The 20265-nt window shown below is 51.3% G+C and overlaps 2 long non-coding RNA genes across 2 annotated transcripts; one reads left to right on the top strand and one right to left on the bottom strand.

The window, feature by feature from the left end:
• Positions 1 to 12154: 12154 nt before the first annotated feature.
• Positions 12155 to 14940, bottom strand: LOC148223260 (uncharacterized). Its single transcript, XR_015804949.1, has 3 exons — positions 14807 to 14940; positions 14046 to 14144; positions 12155 to 12526 (listed from the first exon to the last, which is right to left on the bottom strand). It is a non-coding gene; the product is annotated as an uncharacterized LOC148223260 (long non-coding RNA).
• On the top strand, positions 12266 to 13703 carry LOC148223261 (uncharacterized). The gene is made up of 2 exons (XR_015804948.1): positions 12266 to 12406; positions 12734 to 13703. It is a non-coding gene; the product is annotated as an uncharacterized LOC148223261 (long non-coding RNA).
• Positions 14941 to 20265: the final 5325 nt, after the last annotated feature.

Here is a 20265-nt window from a genome sequence, read left to right as displayed (position 1 = left end):
CTAGAAAACAATCAAACCAAATAAATAGAACCCCTAGGATATAATAACAGCCCATATACTACAACACTCCAATTCTAATATTAATAAGAAAACAGAAATTAGCTACACAGCATTACCTCAAACAAACACTACATACTGGCAAGAATCAAAGCCACCACAAAATAATTCAAAAACTACCCTATGCCTTATGCTACAGGCTAGAACGCCATCGGCAAACCTTATCAAGGTATCCTTTAAAAACAACGCCCCACCAAAAACAAAAACAACACAAAACGCCATTCAAGAACTCCCTTATCAACACCTGAATGAAAAAACATGGCATTAGATAAATAGACCATAGCCCTTATCATACACCATCTACAAACAAAATAAAGCTATACCATACATCCTCGAAAACCACCTTCAAAGCACGACATTAGAAAAAAAAACTTTCCAGAATTAAAAGCTGTATCTAACAAAAGCCGTCTGATAAAATTAACAACCAAGCCCCCACCATCAGAGCTGCCCCTACTAAACTCCCCATCGTACATATGAAAAATCAGTTTTAAAAACCTACTTCAATTCATTCTGCCTCAAATACAAAACCATCCAGAAAGTTACCTTCACTCAAAAACAAAAGCGCACGTAGTAAATAACATTAAAAAATAAATCAGCACACTACACACCACAAGCATAAAATATTGAATTAAAACCAAAAATACCCCTAGTCATTAAAGAGCCCAGCCGCAAGCTATATTTAACTATAACTTCGTGCAAACGTACACATATCATTAAAATAGATTTCTTTCAGAATACAACTGATGATCTAAAATAGTAAAATGTCCGAGAACGATATTATAATAGGATATCCTCGATCATCCTCCCGCAAATTCTCTCCACTGTATTGTCCGACACACACCAGAAAAAAAATCCAGTTTTTACTTTTTTCAGCTAACTTCTCATTTATTAGCTGAGAGGAATGTTGAATTTGTCTTTACAAATGAGCTGTGGATCAGCCTGTAGATAAGGCTAGCACTGAGAGATAAAAGAAACAATGGGATGGATTCCACTGATTGATGAATGGAAAGAGATAGTTGCCTTTACAAACAAACTGCGGGGCTGCTGATAAATGAAATTGGATATCGAAAGATGAAAGAAGCAACGGGGGGAAACTATGAATTCTATAAGAATTAAAAATTAAAAGGGAGGGTTCTACATTAGAGGGGAATTTCAGGTATCAGGCGTTCCGGGAAGTCTGTGCCTCTCAAGTACCTCAGCCAATGGGAAAAGAGAGAGGGAAATGCGGCCGGGAAAATAGGATAAAAAGGAGGCTGCGTCCTCCAAAAATTTGAGAGATCCCAGGGGAATGTCCCATGGCCTCTCCCTTTATTCGAATAAAGCAAAAAGGACTCCTCTGTTTCCTTTTTGGACATAAACCGCTGGTGTTTGTGGATTAATTTTCCTGACATTTAGCAACATATTGTTAAAAAAAAAAAAAAAAAAAAAAAAGTGATCCAGAAGAGGGCAACATTGACAGCCATTCCAAGACAGGATGAACAAATGCTTTCACATTGACAGAGGATGCTGCGATGTTCTGAGAACAGAAGATAGAATAAAATAAAGGAAGGTGATGTTACAAGACAGAAAAGGGTAAAATAAAAGGAGTACCTGAGAGTGGGGGGCGGGGGGGAAGAAAATGGGGAAATATTAATTGCTACACACTAGGTACAAATGCTTTTTACAAGTAATTGATGAGAAGCAAGCTAAAAGCGTCTTACTGCTGCTAGTGATATCATGCTCCAAGCTCTGCTAATAATTCCTATTTCTAGCAATAGTTAAATTGAACTCACTACATTCCAACTATTTTTCTGCTTGTTTAGATGGCAGATCCGTTTGGAACACACCTTAGTATAGCAAATTCTATGCCCAGGTAGGGACCTCTCAGTTCTTCCATAAAACATTTTCTTCTGCATTATGGCAAGCCTTTGTTTTAGCTTGACAGCTTTCTTGAAACTTAAATTTACGCATGTATCCAAAGACATTTGCAATTCCAGAAATTGGTAGGCACATCATATGGAAAGTAAATAACATTCTCGAGAGGGAGCTGCTTTGTTACTGAGGGGATGAAAAGCAAGGCTAGAGCTAGTAGAACTACCCAAGAAATTGGACTTAACGCAGCTTTTACAAGGCTCAAAGTAGCCATACCGAGATGTTTGAGCTAAAAGCCCCAGTTACCAGACTTACAGGCCTAATAGTTATCACCACACCACATTCCCTGGTTGCAGTATTTTTAACAGCAGTGCAGAACGCTACTGAGAATTATTTTTAGGTTGAATTGTTCTCTCCCCTCACTGCCTGTGTAGCTGTTAGAGGCTTCCAGGAGGCTGGGGAAGCAGACTGCTGGTTTCACTTCCAGACACGTCACTTCCATGGTCTGCTGGAGGGCACTTCGAAGCCCGTGGCCTTTTCTTGCTCTATTGTATCTGACAACTTTCCTCCCCCACGTCTGTTTTTTAGCGGGCAGCATTTTTGGAGGGCCAGTCAAAGACCTCAGGCTCCGAGAGAATTCGTCTGCTTTGCTCTGTTTACGTGTGCAACAGATGGGAGCAGCAACTAAGTCAAGTAGTAACTTCTGAGCTGCCCAGTTATCAGTAAACCAAAATACTCTTTTGTGACTCTCGCCAGACGAACATATCATCCTATCCGAGTCACACACTGCCCCTCTGGCATTTTCCAGTCAGACAAAGAATTCCTGGCCCCTTGCATGAACCTCAGCTCTCCACCTTGTTCCAGAAAGAGTTCTAGATCCAAGGCCCAGTGAGCCAGCTACCCTTTGCTGCCCTGAGCAGTATGGAAACAGCCAAGCCCCAGCCCTGCCAGCCCTGCCTAACTCGCCTTTGCCTCCCAAACCTGAACCTTTTCCTTGGCTGTGGCATCCTCACTCATGCAATCCTGAAGACAAAAATCTGATTTGGCAGGTGAGGCCGTTTCTAATGCAAAAGCTTCACCAAGGTTTCTCTTCCAACTTCAGCCTTAAACAGTCCTGTCCTCCTCAGACAGCCCCCACCTCCAGCCTTTAGCTGTAAATACTTACTGGTTTATAGCTAATGCTTGCCACCCCTCAAAATTAAGTCTTTTGATATGCATTTACATCCCTCCCTAACCATGTCCTCATCACCCTTCCCAAACTCAGCCTCATCTCCAGGCCTAGAACCTCTCCCTAGGTGAGGGACTGTCCTCGGGTAGGAGTGCTGACAGACCTGTGCACGAGCCCAGCTGCATAGCCCGTGCTAATCCCAGCCCAGCTCTAGCCTTTAAACCCACTGGGGCTTTGGTACTGGAGGCCCAGTTACAGTAACCCCTGTGGCCGTTCCGCTTCCAGGCCATCTGTGAGTTGTGATCCCCCACCCTACACCACTTTGGTGAGAAATGCATTCCTTTCTTACAATAAAGTTTTCATTTTATGTCTAAATTCAAGCATTCAGAGAAAACGTGTAGCAATTATATCAAGACAGACATGACAGGCACCAACATTAGTCTTTCATTACACACTTTTCATGCCTTCTCTCCACAGATTTCTTTGAGGCAACTCTGACTCCTTTTCTCACAGGCAGCTCCACACAGCACCCACTCCTCCTCTCCTCTGTACGACTGGCTAAACCCCAGCCTGTCCCTTCCCCAGCCACCTGAGCCTGTCTGTCCCACACACAGCATCCTCTCACCTTGTCCATCCCTTGCACGGCCACGTGTCCCTTCCTCCTCGCAGCACAGCCAGCAGGCTCCAGCCCACACTGCAGCAGGCTCTGCACCTCCAGCTGGAGCTGTGCTTAGTGAAACTGGCAGCCAGCTGACCCACGCTTTTATAACAACCAGCCTCACTGGGCAGGCAAGGCTGTTTCCACTCCTTGCTAATCAGTACAGCTGTAACTCGTTGGCAACTAGTGCCTTCTGCACTATCCTTACAAACTATTCTCCTACAGAAATGGACCGGAATTCCGCGGGGATTTTCCGGGGATTCCGGGGGGATTTTCTCGGGAATTCCGGGAGGATTTTGTCGGGGATTCCGGGGGGATTTTCTGGGGGATTCCGGGGGGATTTTATCGGGGATTCCTGGGGGATATTCCCGGGGAATTCCGAGGGATTTTCAGGGGATTCCGGGGGGATTTTCTCGGGGATTCAGGGGGGATTTTCCAGGGGATTCCGGGGGGATTTTCTCGGGGATTCCGGGGAGATTTTCTCGCGTATTCCCGGGGCATTTTCCTGGAGATTCCAGGGGGATTTTATCGGCTATTCCGGGGGGATTATCCAGGGGATTCCGGGGGGATTATCCAGGGGATTCCGGGGGGTTTTTCCAGGGGATTCCGGGCATATTTTCCCGAGTATTACGGGCGAATTTTCTCGGGGATTCCGGGGAGATTTTCTTGGGGATTCCGGGGGGGCTTTCACTGGGATTTCTGGGGGATTTTCGCGTGGATTCCGGGGGGATTTTCCCGGGGATTCCGGCGGAAATTTCTCGGGGAGTCCGGGGGGATTTTCTAGGGGAATTCCGGGGGATTTTCGCGTGGATTCCTAGGGGATTTTCCAGGGGATTCCGGGGTGATTATCCCGGGGATTTTCCTGGGGGATTTTCTCGGGGATTTCTGGAGGATTTTCCCGGGGATTCCGGGCGGATATTCTCGTGGATTCCGGGAGGATTTTCCCGGGGATTTTCCTGGGGGATTTTCCCGGGGATTCCGGGGGGATATTGCAGAGTATTCCGGGGTGATTTTACGAGGAATTCCGGGGGGATTTTCCCGAGTGTTCCGGGGGGATTTCCTCGGGGATTACGGGATGATTTTCTCGGGCAATTCCGGGGGATGTTCTCGGGTATTCCGGGGCCATTATCTCGGTGATTCCGGGGAGATTTTCTCGGGGATTCCGAGATTATTTTCCCGGGGAATTCATGGGGATTTTCCCGGGGATTCCGGGGGGATATTCTCGGGGATTCCGGGGGGATTTTCCCGAGTATTTCGGGGGGGTTTTCTCGGGGATTCCGTGGGGATTTCCCCGGGGATTCCGGGGGGATTTTCCCGAGTATTCCGGGAGGATTTTGTCGGGGATTCCGGGCATATTTTCTCGTGGATTCCGGGACGATTTTCCCGAGGAATTCCGGGGGGATTTTCTCGGGGATTCCGGGGGGATTTTCTCGGGGATTCCCGGGGGATTTTCCCGGGGAATTCCGGGGGGATTTTCTCGGGGATTCCGGGGGGATTTTCCCGGGGATTCCGGGGGGATTTTCCGGGGATTCCGGGGGAATTTTCCAGGGGATTCGGGGCCGATTTTCGCGGGGATTCTGGGGGGATTTTCCCGGGGATTCCGGGGGGATTTTCCCTGGTAATTCCTGGGGATTTTCCCGGGGATCTCGGGGTGAGTATCCCGGGGATTCGGGGGGCATTTTCCGGGGATTCCGGGGGGATTTTGTCGGGGATTCCGGGGGGATTTTCCAGGGGATTCCGGGGGGATTTTCCAGGGGATTCCGGGCATATTTTCCCGAGTATTACGGGCGAATTTTCTCGGGGATTCCGGGGAGATTTTCTTGGGGATTCCGGGGGGGCTTTCACGGGGATTTCTGGGGGATTTTCGCCTGGATTCCGGGGGGATTTTCTCGCGGATTCCGGGGGGATTTTCCCGGGGATTCCGGGAGGAATTTCTCGGGGAGTCCGGGGGGATTTTCCAGGGGAACTCCGGGGGATTTTCTCGGGGATTCCGGGGGGATTTTCCATCGGACTCCGGGTTGATTTTCCCGGGGACTCCGGGGGATTTTCTCGGGGATTTCTGGAGGATTTTCCCGGGGATTCCGGGCGGATATTCTCGTGGATTCCGGGAGGATTTTCCCGGGGATTTTCCTGGGGGATTTTCCCGGGGATTCCGGGGGGATATTGCAGAGTATTCCGGGGGGATTTTCCGGGGAATCTGGGGGGATTTTCTCGGGGATTCCTAGGGGATTTTCCAGGGGATTCCGGGGTGATTATCCCGGGGATTTTCCTGGGGGATTTTCCCGGGGATTCCGGGGGATTTTCTCGGGGATTCCGGGTTGATTTTCCCGGGGAATTCCGAGGGATTTTCTCGGGGATTCCGGGGGAATCTTCCAGGGGATTCGGGGCGGGTTTTCTCGGGGATTCCGGGGAGATGATCCCGGGGATTTCGGGGAGATTTTCTGGGGGATTCCTGGGGGATTTTCTCGGGGATTCCGCGGGGATTTTCCCGGGGATTCCCGGGGATTTTCTCTCGGATTTTTTTCCCCATTTTTTCAAGCATTTTTTCCCGCAATTTTCGTGGATTTTTCCCAAATTTTCCCCATTTCTCACTGATTTTTTTCCCCATTTCTCAATGATTTTTGCCCCAATTTATCAAAGATTTTTTTCCCCATTTCTCACTGATGTTTTTCCCCATTTTCCCCCCATTTCTCACTGATTTTTATCCCCCATTTTTCAATGATTTTTCCCCATTTCTCTCTGATTTTTTCCCCATTTCACCATGATGTTTTCCCCATTTCTCACTGATTTTTCCGTTGATTTTTCATGGATTTTTCCACCCATTTTTCGTGGATTTTTTCCCCATTTTTCCCCATTTCTCACTGATTTTTTCCCCCATTTCTCACTCCTTTTTCCCCATTTTTCCCCATTTCTCACTGATTTTTTCCGCCATTTTTCATGGATGTTTCCCCCAATTTTCATGGATATTTCCTGATTTTCCCCCCCATTTCTCACTGATATTTGCCCCCATTTCTCTCTGAATTATTCCCCCCATTTTTCATGCATTTTCCCGCCCATTAATCACTGATTTTTTCCCCATTTCTCACCGACTTTTCCCCCCATTTCTCACTGATTTTTATCCCCCACTTCTGACTGATTTTTCCCAATTTTTCGTTGATCTTTTTCCCCATTCCTCACCGATTTTTCCCCCATTTCTCTCTGATTTTTCCATCATTTTTCATGGCTTTTCCCCCCCATTTCTCACTGATTTTACCCCATTTCTCACTGATTTTATTAATGTTTGTATTTTTATTTCTAATTATGTTTATATTTATATTTATATTTATATTTATATTTATATTTATATTATTGTTTTGCATGTTTATGTTTATGTTTATGTTTATGTTTATGTATGCAGGTTAACGTTTGTGCATGTTTATGTCTATGTTTATATTTATGCATATTTATTTTTATGCCGGCGAACGCGGGCAGGCGTTTTATGTAGATGCCTATCCGCCGGGGTCCTAGAGAGGCCGCCATCTTGAGCGTGTCTGGACTCTCAAAATGGCGCCTCGGGCGGCACCCCGGCTGACCTTCCCAAAATGGCGGCAGAAAGAGCGGGAAAAAATCAGGACCCCGGTGTGTAGGCATAAGATGCCTGATTACATCGCCGACGCCGATCCGCTCGCCGACAATTTTCCCGGATGTTTCAGAGCGTGCCGACAACGGCCGCGCGGTCCGCGGTGCCGCGGGCGTGAGGGCGCCGGCGGGCGCGGGCAGGCGTTTTACGTAGACGCCTATCCGCCGGGGTCCTAGAGAGGCCGCCATCTTGAGCGTGTCGGGACTCTCAAAATGGCGGCTCGGGCGGCACCCCGGCTGACCTGCCAAAAATGGCGGCAGAAAGGGCGGGAAAAAATCAGGACCCCGGTGTGTAGGCATAAGATGCCTGATTACATCGCCGACGCCGATCCGCTCGCCGACAATTTTCCCGGATGTGTCAGAGCGTGCCGACAACGGCCGCGCGGTCCGCGCTGCCGCGGGCGTGAGGGCGCCGGCGGGCGCGGGCAGGCGTTTTACGTAGACGCCTATCCGCCGGGGTCCTAGAGAGGCCGCCATCTTGAGCGCTGCCGCAGGGCTGGGTCCCGCCCCGCGGGCCCTTCCGCCATCCTGAGAGGGGCACGGTGCAGTACCCGCCCGTGTCCACACGGCGGCAGCACTGCCGCCCAACTCAGCCCGGCACTGCCGCCCTGTCAGGGACAGCCAGAGAAGGGAGAGAGTTCCAAGCACCAGAGTCCCCACCCGTCATAAAATCCTCTCAATGAACGCCCCAAAAAAACCCCGACCCAAACTAAAAATGCCCTGCCTCTGACCAAATGAAAAAAAAAACCTTTTCTATATAGAAATCATCTATTTTTTAATATTTAATTTATAGTCATAATCTAGACATATTTCATATATTCAATTTAATTGCTATTCTATTTATCATATATACAATATTATTTTATTATTCATTATATACATAGATTTATATTACTAATGGTATTTCTATTTTATGTATATCCATCTATATTTGGAGGTTCATAGTTTTTAATATTATTTCTTTAAAAGCTCTGCCTCTAACCAAATAGAAACAAAAAACTCGATTATTTTAAATTATATTTGAATATATTTTTTTATTTAGTTTTCATATTTATATCTGTAGATTTATATGTCTATATTGTGTATTCTATATTTATATACTATTTAACGTATTTTTTACTAGTATATTAATATACTATATGCTATTTACATTCTATTATAACATACCATTTAATATAACATATTAAAATCGATAAATTATTTATATTACATACTACATACATGTATTTTATATTTATGTTTATTTCTATATATTTATACTTACATATATATATGCATATATAGTTATAATAATTTTATGTCAGTATCTATTTTTGCATATTTGTATATTTTTGCCTATATTATTTATATTATTTATTTAAAACCCTCCTCTAACCAAATAAAAAACAATAAAACATTCCTTTTAAAGTCTAAATATTTATATATTTCTATTTTCATAACAGAATATAATGTAATGTAATATATTTATATATTGGTTTCTTATATTTGCTTCTATATTTTTATTCTTTATCTTTTCTATTTACAGTATCTATAAAAAAACCCTACCTCTATCCAAACACAAACCAATAAAACATTCCTTTTAGACTATATTTAGCTGTTTTTTAAGGTTCTGTTTTTCATGCATTCTACACCCACCCCTCCCTCTCAATGTTCTGGCACCCACCATGACCCCCCGCCATGCCCGACTCACCTGCTCCTCCAGCGCAGCCCGGCTCCCTCTCCCAGGGACCTTGGGGTGCCCCAAACCACGTCGGAGCCCCCCTCAGCCTTTTTTCCTCACCCCAAAGAAGGCACAGAACGACTCCTTTAATGAAGTTGTTTTAACAATTGTAAGGCTAGAGCTTTTGGTATCCATTGCTTGCCATCCCTTGTAAACCAATTATTTTCTTCTTTCTTCTGCAGCTTAATAAACCTCTTTTTTTCCCCATAGTTTTCCAAATGCATGTATTACCGCATATGCATATTTAGAATCAGTAAATATATTTAATGTCTTGTCCTGCTATAATTCACAGGCTCTCACAAGCGTGTGCAGCTCTGCTGTCTGAGCTGACCAGGTGGCTGGTAACCTCCCCCCTTCCTTTAATTGCTTTCCATTCACGATAGAGTATCCTGTAAATCATGAAGAATGGGGGGGAAAAATCAGTGAGAAATGGGGAAAAAAATCCATGAAAAATGGGGGAACAAATCAGTGAGCAACGGGGAAAAGTGGGGAAAAATTAATTGAGAAATGGGGAAAAAATCAGTGAGAAATGGGGAAAAAAATCCCTGAAGAATGGGGGAAAAAATCAGTGAGAAATGGGGGAAAGTGGGAAAAAAATCCGTGAGAAATGGGGGAAAAATCAGTGAGAAATGGGTGGGGAAATTCCATGAAAAATGGCGAAAGAAATCAGTGAGAAATGGGGAAAAATGGGTAAAAAATCAGTGCAAAATGGGGGGGGGGGGGAAATCAATGAGAAATCGGGGAAAAACATAAGTAAGAAACGGGGAGGGGGAAATCCATGAAAAATGGGGAAAAATCAGTGGGAAATGGGGATAAATCTGGAAAAAATCCATGAAAAATGGGGGAAAATATCAGTGAGAAATGGGGAAAAAGTCAGTGAGAAATGGGGAAAAATCAATGAAAAACGGGGGGAAAACTCCATGAAGAATGGGAGAAAAAATCAGTGAGAAATGGGGAAAAAAATCCCTGAAAAATGGGGGAAAATATCAGTGAGAAATGGGAAAAAATGGGGAAAAAAATCATTGATAAATCGGGGGAAAAATCAGTGTGAAAGGGGGGGAAAAATCGGGATCGGGGACGTGGACCGGGACTGGGATCGGGGACCGGGACGGGGAAATGGGACAGGGACCGGGATCGGGGACTTGGACCGGGGAAAGGGACCGGAACCGGGATCGGGGACGGGGACTGGAGACAGGGACCAGGACCGGGATTGGGGACTGGGACCAGGACCGTGATCGGGTTCCGGGACAGGGAACTGGGACTGGGACCAGGATTGGGGACCGGAACCGGGGACTGGGACCGGGACCAGGACTGGGGACGGGGACTGGGGACAGTGACCGGGACTGCAATCGTCACCGCCCCCCGAACCCCTCCCGGAACCGCTCCCCGGGCTACGCCGGCACTGCGAGCGGAACGCCCCCGGCACCGCCCCGGTACCGCCACGGGTACCGCCCCGGCACCGCCCCGCGTACCGCCCCGTCACCGCCCCCGGAACCTCTCCCGGGGCGACCCCGGCACCGCGACCGGGAACGCCCCCGGCACCGCCCCGGCACCGCCCCGGGTACCGCCCCCGGCACCGCCCCCGGCACCGCCCCCGGCACCGGCCCGGGTACCGCCCCGGGTACCGCCCCCGGAACCGCTCCCGGAGCAGCCCCGGGTACCGCCCCCGGCACCGCCCCGGGTACCGCCCCCGGAACCGCTCCCGGAGCAGCCCCGGGTACCGCCCCCGGCACCGCCCCTGCACCGCCCCCGGCACCGGCCCGGGTACCGCCCCCGGCACCGCCCCTGCACCGCCCCCGGCACCGGCCCGGGTACCGCCCCGGGTACCGCCCCCGGCACCGCCCCTCCACCGCCCCCTGTCGGGCCGCCGAACGCACGCGATGACGCGCGGGGGGCGGGACGGCGCGGGGCGGTGACGCGCTTCATGCCAGGAGCAGGGCCCGGGTGCGACGAAGACGGGAGCGGGCCGACCCGATACCGCGCGGGGCCGCGGGCCCGGCGGAGCCCGGCCCGCTGGGTAGGGGCCGCCAATGGCACCGGGGCTTCTGCTTCGGCTTCTGTCCGTGTCGGCGGGGAGGCCCCAGCCAGCGGTGCCCCTCTCCCTCGGCGACACGGGCGTGGAACTCGGCATCGGGCGCTGCATCGCCGCGGACAGCAGGGGGCGCACGGGTACCGATACTGCCATGGGGCCCGGCGCTGCTCTCCTGCTCCGCCGCCAGGCGGCGCTGCGCTGCCGTCCTGCCGCGCCTCCGGGCACGCTCGGTTTCCTCGGGACCCTCGGGACCGGCCGGGACGCGGGGACTGCCCGTGCGGACCCGGGGACCCCGGGCCCCGCCTTTCCCGCCGCTGCGGAGGCGGGGGATGCTTTATGGGACTGCCCGAGCTGGCAGTGCCGGGTCTGGGGCGTTGGGGCGCGCCTTGGGGGGCTGCGGGTGCGCTCGTTTCCTCTTCTGCATGGCCTTCTGTGTGAGCATCTCTCGTTGCGACTGCTCTTGGAGAGTCAAACCCCTCCTCCTAAGTGGTCTCAGGAGCCTGGCAGGGTGAGTTTTGTTTCACAGGGGAAAGGGCCACTGGTCGTGTCCAGAGACCTGTGCACCCAGCCAGGTTTCTGCCTGATAAAATTCCAAATGGATGAGGATTTCTCCCAGCCCCAAGCTGCCCCCACCTGTAACCCTGGCTGCCTTTGGGGTGCCCAAAGCCTCATCTGTGCAGATCTCAGGAACCTGGGAGGGGTGAACGACGTTGCACAGGGAAAAACCCCACAGATTTTATCTCCGGGCCTGGGGCCAGGAGCAGGCATTTGCGTGCTATAATTCCAGAAGGAGCACGGTGTCTCCCAGACCCAAGCCGCATCCAGCTGTGACCCAGCTGCTCTTGGAGTGCCAAAAGCCTCCTCGTAGCTGATCTCAGGAACCCTGGAAGGGTGAGTTTGGTTTCACAGGGAAAAGGCCTCAGTTTGTGTCCAGAGATCAAATAAGGGACTCTGCTTTTCCTCTAGTTCTCCTTCCTGTTTTCACCTGGGCTAGAAGGATGGGCATGGCCTGTATTTCTCATATCAAAGTGATGTTACTAAATTTGTCCAGAAGTTCTGATTATTATTTTTATTAGTAGTAGTAATTTTCTGATAGAAAACACTCTCATTTTGCCTTTCCCACGTTGTTTCCAGGTGCTGCCCAGGATGGACATCTGTGGTCTCAGACAGTGATTCCCGAGGAGCAAGGAAAGCCTTTTCCTCACCTGCACAGCTCAGGTGGATGGGACAGAATTGGTGTGGCCTGACAAGGCAGGAACAGCTGTCTGTGTTCTGGAGTGCCTTGAAAGCTTTCTCCGTCAGGTTTGGAAGGGGTTTCTCTTTGGGATTTCTTGTGATGCAGCACCACGGGTATCCCTTTGTGCCAAGTCCAGTGCTAAAGGATTGAAGAACTGACAAGTGGGGTCTGGGATGAAAATGCCTCTAATAAAATTCAGCAAAGAATACAATAAGAGAAATGAGCATCCTTTTAATGTCTGAAATAGTTAGGAATAAAAATGCTGGAAAAGGGCACTCTGAATTGGTGTCACTTGTCATGGATAAAGCCCCAGAGTGAGGAATCAGAGCAGAAGTGTGAGAGCTGGAATCCTTCTGCAGTCGACTTAATTTTCTTTTCCTCCTCTCTTTCAGGACAGGAAGAATCACGACTCTCCTGGCATCTTTGCCAAGAGCTGTGGTGTTTGATCAGCCAAAGCCCAGAGGCTTCAGCACCAGAGGTCTGAGCCTGGAGGGCTCCTGGTGCTGCCCGTGCTGTGGGCTATGTCAGAGGATGCAGGGTTCCTCTTTGCCTCCCTGCTGGGATTAACTGCCATGGGAATGTGGGATCTGGGTGAAACTCCAGCTCTCCTGGTGTTCAGGGGAGCAAGGTCTGAGGGACTCCTCTCTGGGGATGTGCGGTGAAGGACTGAATAGTGTGGAAGGAGAGTATTTATAAACTGTATCACTGTTTCTCCCAAAATTGGGGTGGAGCACTGATGGGGGCGGTTGGGTTTGGTCTGGGCCTGTTATTCTTTGTGCAATTTTTAAATTCTCTTGTATGATTTACTGTCCGGTATCTTTCTAACAAAAGCTGACATAAATTTAGATTAAGGATTAGAACTTGGGTCCATTCATTGCAAACATTTGACAAGGCTGGAGGACTGGGGTGGTGACTGCTCTCAGGAAAGGTTACTTATTAATACTGTGTCAGATTTCCCGCAGTGACTGTCAGGCCTGCATGGCTGTGAGTTCGTGCTCTTCTCACTGGGGAAATAAGTTCAGCAAAATTAGAAATGTTAGAAAAATCCAGCCAAAAATTCCACCTCTGTACCCCCTAAGTTTTCCCAGTTTTTCCCAGCTAGGAGCTGCACAGAAGTCAGGCAGGGGAAGTGACAACAGGGAACAGCTGAAAAATTCAAAGGCACAAAGAGGAAAGGGGAAAGGTTTCAGAAAACAATTCTATGGTCTAAGAATAATTTCTGATTCCCTACTGAGAAGAACACGAACTCACAGCCATTCAGGCCTGACAGTCCCCTGCAGTGAGAGCTCAGCACACATCCACAGAGGCAAGTCCAGCATCTTAAATGAAAAAATAAAAATAAAAACCAGAAGAAAAAGGTGATTTCTTTTGCTTCAGAGTTATTTCAAGTTCTTAAAGCCCAAGCAACATTTGCTCTCGATTTTGGTTGGGTGAATCATGAGCAGTGGGCACGGGTCATGCCATTCATTGAGCAGAAAACCCGGGGTCATTTAGAGGGGACACAAGAACTGTTTGTGTAGCGACCTCGGGCTGCAGAGGGGCAGGAGAAAGGCCAAGGGAGCTCCCTGGGGCCACCAGGGCCTGTGGGGAACAGAATGGACGCTTGGATGACCAGTGGAGGTGAGGAGTGGATCTGAGTTCATCTACAGGGAAATAAGGAGGGGATACTCTGGAGTGAAAAGCTGAGGTGATGAGTTCACCCACCTGGGCACGAGTTGTGTTTGCACAAAGTGGGACCAGAGGTGAAGGTCAATCCAAAGTCGATCCTGCTTGACCTCTGAATTCCAGGATAAGTTTTACAAGCTGCCAAATGAGGGAGTAAAAATACACAAAAATGAAACCGAGAGCATTCATGAGGTTCCTGGGAGTCCATTACACTGTTGTCATAGAATTCTTAATGAGTTTTGAGCTTTTAATGACAACAATTCAGTACTTTCTTTGGATTAATCACTGTGTAGGATTTGGGGTTTATCTGGATTTTAAAGGCATCGTGGTGGCCCTGACACTGCTCAGGAGCTGGTAGGAAAAGCAGGGTCAGAGCTCCTGGCAGGCACAGGGTGTTTTTCCCAGAGTGGACTGTGGAGGAATTGTTTGGGCCTTGGATTGTCCCTCTGGGTGATGCCAGTTGCTGTGATTTGTGTAATTCCATACATTTAACTCCCAATACTTCCCAGCCCAGGAGCTTGAGCTGACAGGGCAGCACACAGATTGTTCTCTGTGCTGTGCCCCGATTTGGGGTTGGCTGTCAGCTTTGCTAGCTCCCGTGAATTATGCCCATAGCCCCGAATTCCCTGCTCAATTCCCACTGCCATAACCTCACAGCGCCTCATGGAGTGGGGATATACTGTGGCAGGAAGCTCAGCAGCATCGGCACGGGGACAGGTGTATATTCCAAAGAATTTGCTGTTTCAAACCCTCATCCCCCAGCCCCGCCGATGTCCCTGGGGGGCACTTGACAGAGTTACCTGGATTTCAGCTGATTTCACCCCCCCGAGCTCGGGCTCCAGGTGATCTTTTCAAGCAGGAGAAGGCAGGGGCCGGAGGCGCTCGTGGCCCGTGCCGAGGCAGTCCCTGGGGCCACGAGAGGACATCTCTCCCTGCAGAATTTCAGTTCTTTCCAGAGCCTCAGCAGTGACTTATGCAAGTTCTTTTCCCTCAGGAAGGTGATGGACATCCCTGCCTTCAGCGCATCTCCAGTGGGACCCACCTGTGAAAGCTTTCCATCCCTTCTGCACTGACTGTGCTGGTGTCCTGTGTTCACTGGACTGTGCTGTTATGGTACCAACTGGAGACCACATGTACTGCACAACCATCTCGTCTGGTTGGTAGCTATTTTCCCAAACCCCTCTTTTTCTCACTATACCTTGTTTCCTATATCTCTCCCCTCTATTGCAACTGAGTTGCTGGCATTTAATAAAAATGCATTGCTGTTGTTGAGTAAACTGATTTTGTCCCCTGCTATTTGCCTGTTTGCACCTCTGAGATCAAACGAACCATCACGACCCCTGCTCTGTATTAACAGCAGATCGTGACACTTGGGGGGCTTTAGGGACTCTGTCCGGGCTGAAGCATCTCTGGGTGCCTGTTCAGAGCAGCCCGTGGCCCAGGAGCTGCGGGCAGCCCTTGAGCTGTGTCCGTGCCAGCGCTGGCCGGCTGACTCCTGACCCCTGACCCTGACACCTGCTCCCTGACCATCACCCCTGACCCTGAACACTAACCCTGATCCCTGACCGTGACCCTGATGTCTGACCCTGACTCTGACCATGTACCTGACCCCTGACGCCTAATCCCTGACGCCTGACTGCAATCCCTGATGCAAACCCTGACCCTGACCATGACCATGACCCTGACCGCGGACCCCTTATTTTGACCCTGAGCCTTAGATCTGATCCCAAACCCTGACCGCGGACCCTTACCTCTGACCCCTGACGACTGATCCCTGACCCTGACATGTGAGCCTCACGCTCACCCTGACCTTGAACATAGACTCCTAACCCAGACCCCAGAATCTGACGCTGACCCTTATATCTGACCCCAGACCGCGAACCCTGACCAGAGCCATAACGCCGACACCGGACGCGTGACTCTGACCGTACTCTCCAGTCTCCTGACCCTGACTCCTAACCTTAACAAGTCACCTCGGACTTTAACGTTAATACTTACATCTGACTCCTGAAACTGAACCCTAAACCTGACAACTGAACGTACAATCCCCCATATTGAATCCCACACGTCCTGATTCAGGCTCCGGCACACGACCCCGCCGCTCCACCAATAGCCCCGGGCTGCATTGATTTCAGCACACCAACCCCATCATCTTGATGGCAGCGCAACAGCGTCTACTCCACTGGCAGCTTGTGTCCCACCCCAAGTGATTTCAGCTCTTTCTCAACCCACAAGCTTTATTGAACTGCCACTGCTGCTCTTCCACCTCCAGCTGAGCCTTTCTCCATCTCTGCCAGCGCAATCTTCTCCTGCTTCAAAGGGCCGCATGTCTGTCTTGGTTCCAGCTCTGCAACAATTCAGCTGCTGCCCTAGAGCCTCCAAGCCCAGCCAAGTCCATATCCCAGTCCCACTGTGATTTCACCTCCAGCCCTGCCGTCCCCCACCCCAGCCACACAGTGGTTTCACCTCTGGGCGCACGGTCCCTTTCTCGGCTCCACACTTTCTTGCCCCTTTTCACTCACAATCCCAGCCCCACTTGCCATTTCCCTGACACACACACTCACTGCCAGTTCCAGCCCTACCACAGCTATCACACGCCCGGGCAATATGCCGGCAGGGAAGGGATTTCAGGCGCAAGCAATCCTACAGTCCCCCCTTTTTCAGCCCTACGTGTCCGTTCCATGCTCCGGCACACGACCCCGCCGCTCCACCAATAGCCCCGGGCTGCATTGATTTCAGCACACCAACCCCATCATCTTGATGGCAGCGCAACAGCGTCTACTCCACTGGCAGCTTGTGTCCCACCCCAAGTGATTTCAGCTCTTTCTCAACCCACAAGCTTTATTGAACTGCCACTGCTGCTCTTCCACCTCCAGCTGAGCCTTTCTCCATCTCTGCCAGCGCAATCTTCTCCTGCTTCAAAGGGCCGCATGTCTGTCTTGGTTCCAGCTCTGCAACAATTCAGCTGCTGCCCTAGAGCCTCCAAGCCCAGCCCAGTCCATATCCCAGTCCCACTGTGATTTCACCTCCAGCCCTGCCGTCCCCCACCCCAGCCACACAGTGGTTTCACCTCTGGGCGCACGGTCCCTTTCTCGGCTCCACACTTTCTTGCCCCTTTTCACTCACAATCCCAGCCCCACTTGCCATTTCCCTGACCACACACACACTCACTTCCAGTTCCAGCCCTACCACAGCTATCACACGCCCGGGCAATATGCCGACAGGGAAGGGATTTCAGGCGCAAGCAATCCTACAGTCCCCCCTTTTTCAGCCCTACGTGTCCGTTCCATGCTCCGGCACACGACCCCGCCGCTCCACCAATAGCCCCGGGCTGCATTGATTTCAGCACATCAACCCCATCATCTTGATGGCAGCGCAACAGCGTCTACTCCACTGGCAGCTTGTGTCCCACCCCAAGTGATTTCAGCTCTTTCTCAACCCACAAGCTTTATTGAACTGCCACTGCTGCTCTTCCACCTCCAGCTGAGCCTTTCTCCATCTCTGCCAGCGCAATCTTCTCCTGCTTCAAAGGGCCGCATGTCTGTCTTGGTTCCAGCTCTGCAACAATTCAGCTGCTGCCCTAGAGCCTCCAAGCCCAGCCCAGTCCATATCCCAGTCCCACTGTGATTTCACCTCCAGCCCTGCCGTCCCCCACCCCAGCCACACAGTGGTTTCACCTCTGGGCGCACGGTCCCTTTCTCGGCTCCACACTTTCTTGCCCCTTTTCACTCACAATCCCAGCCCCACTTGCCATTTCCCTGACACACACACTCACTGCCAGTTCCAGCCCTACCACAGCTATCACACGCCCGGGCAATATGCCGGCAGGGAAGGGATTTCAGGCGCAAGCAATCCTACAGTCCCCCCTTTTTCAGCCCTACGTGTCCGTTCCATGCTCCGGCACACGACCCCGCCGCTCCACCAATAGCCCCGGGCTGCATTGATTTCAGCACACCAACCCCATCATCTTGATGGCAGCCCAACAGCGTCTACTCCACTGGCAGCTTGTGTCCCACCCCAAGTGATTTCAGCTCTTTCTCAACCCACAAGCTTTATTGAACTGCCACTGCTGCTCTTCCACCTCCAGCTGAGCCTTTCTCCATCTCTGCCAGCGCAATCTTCTCCTGCTTCAAAGGGCCGCATGTCTGTCTTGGTTCCAGCTCTGCAACAATTCAGCTGCCGCCCTAGAGCCTCCAAGCCCAGCCCAGTCCATATCCCAGTCCCACTGTGATTTCACCTCCAGCCCTGCCGTCCCCCACCCCAGCCACACAGTGGTTTCACCTCTGGGCGCACGGTCCCTTTCTCGGCTCCACACTTTCTTGCCCCTTTTCACTCACAATCCCAGCCCCACTTGCCATTTCCCTGACACACACACTCACTGCCAGTTCCAGCCCTACCACAGCTATCACACGCCCGGGCAATATGCCGGCAGGGAAGGGGTTTCAGGCGCAAGCAATCCTACAGTCCCCCCTTTTTCAGCCCTACGTGTCCGTTCCATGCTCCGGCACACGACCCCGCCGCTCCACCAATAGCCCCGGGCTGCATTGATTTCAGCACACCAACCCCATCATCTTGATGGCAGCGCAACAGCGTCTACTCCACTGGCAGCTTGTGTCCCACCCCAAGTGATTTCAGCTCTTTCTCAACCCACAAGCTTTATTGAACTGCCACTGCTGCTCTTCCACCTCCAGCTGAGCCTTTCTCCATCTCTGCCAGCGCAATCTTCTCCTGCTTCAAAGGGCCGCATGTCTGTCTTGGTTCCAGCTCTGCAACAATTCAGCTGCTGCCCTAGAGCCTCCAAGCCCAGCCCAGTCCATATCCCAGTCCCACTGTGATTTCACCTCCAGCCCTGCCGTCCCCCACCCCAGCCACACAGTGGTTTCACCTCTGGGCGCACGGTCCCTTTCTCGGCTCCACACTTTCTTGCCCCTTTTCACTCACAATCCCAGCCCCACTTGCCATTTCCCTGACACACACACTCACTGCCAGTTCCAGCCCTACCACAGCTATCACACGCCCGGGCAATATGCCGGCAGGGAAGGGATTTCAGGCGCAAGCAATCCTACAGTCCCCCCTTTTTCAGCCCTACGTGTCCGTTCCATGCTCCGGCACACGACCCCGCCGCTCCACCAATAGCCCCGGGCTGCATTGATTTCAGCACACCAACCCCATCATCTTGATGGCAGCGCAACAGCGTCTACTCCACTGGCAGCTTGTGTCCCACCCCAAGTGATTTCAGCTCTTTCTCAACCCACAAGCTTTATTGAACTGCCACTGCTGCTCTTCCACCTCCAGCTGAGCCTTTCTCCATCTCTGCCAGCGCAATCTTCTCCTGCTTCAAAGGGCCGCATGTCTGTCTTGGTTCCAGCTCTGCAACAATTCAGCTGCTGCCCTAGAGCCTCCAAGCCCAGCCCAGTCCATATCCCAGTCCCACTGTGATTTCACCTCCAGCCCTGCCGTCCCCCACCCCAGCCACACAGTGGTTTCACCTCTGGGCGCACGGTCCCTTTCTCGGCTCCACACTTTCTTGCCCCTTTTCACTCACAATCCCAGCCCCACTTGCCATTTCCCTGACCACACACACACTCACTGCCAGTTCCAGCCCTACCACAGCTATCACACGCCCGGGCAATATGCCGACAGGGAAGGGATTTCAGGCGCAAGCAATCCTACAGTCCCCCCTTTTTCAGCCCTACGTGTCCGTTCCATGCTCCGGCACACGACCCCGCCGCTCCACCAATAGCCCCGGGCTGCATTGATTTCAGCACACCAACCCCATCATCTTGATGGCAGCCCAACAGCATCTACTCCACTGGCAGCTTGTGTCCCACCCCAAGTGATTTCAGCTCTTTCTCAACCCACAAGCTTTATTGAACTGCCACTGCTGCTCTTCCACCTCCAGCTGAGCCTTTCTCCATCTCTGCCAGCGCAATCTTCTCCTGCTTCAAAGGGCCGCATGTCTGTCTTGGTTCCAGCTCTGCAACAATTCAGCTGCTGCCCTAGAGCCTCCAAGCCCAGCCCAGTCCATATCCCAGTCCCACTGTGATTTCACCTCCAGCCCTGCCGTCCCCCACCCCAGCCACACAGTGGTTTCACCTCTGGGCGCACGGTCCCTTTCTCGGCTCCACACTTTCTTGCCCCTTTTCACTCACAATCCCAGCCCCACTTGCCATTTCCCTGACACACACACTCACTGCCAGTTCCAGCCCTACCACAGCTATCACACGCCCGGGCAATATGCCGGCAGGGAAGGGGTTTC

The sequence above is a fragment of the Sturnus vulgaris genome, chromosome 7, assembly GCF_052056855.1.
Source record: "Sturnus vulgaris isolate bStuVul1 chromosome 7, bStuVul1.hap1, whole genome shotgun sequence".
Classification (NCBI taxonomy): domain Eukaryota; kingdom Metazoa; phylum Chordata; class Aves; order Passeriformes; family Sturnidae; genus Sturnus; species Sturnus vulgaris.
Note: the sequence above shows the minus strand (reverse complement) of the source record. Positions and strands in the feature narration are given on the sequence as shown.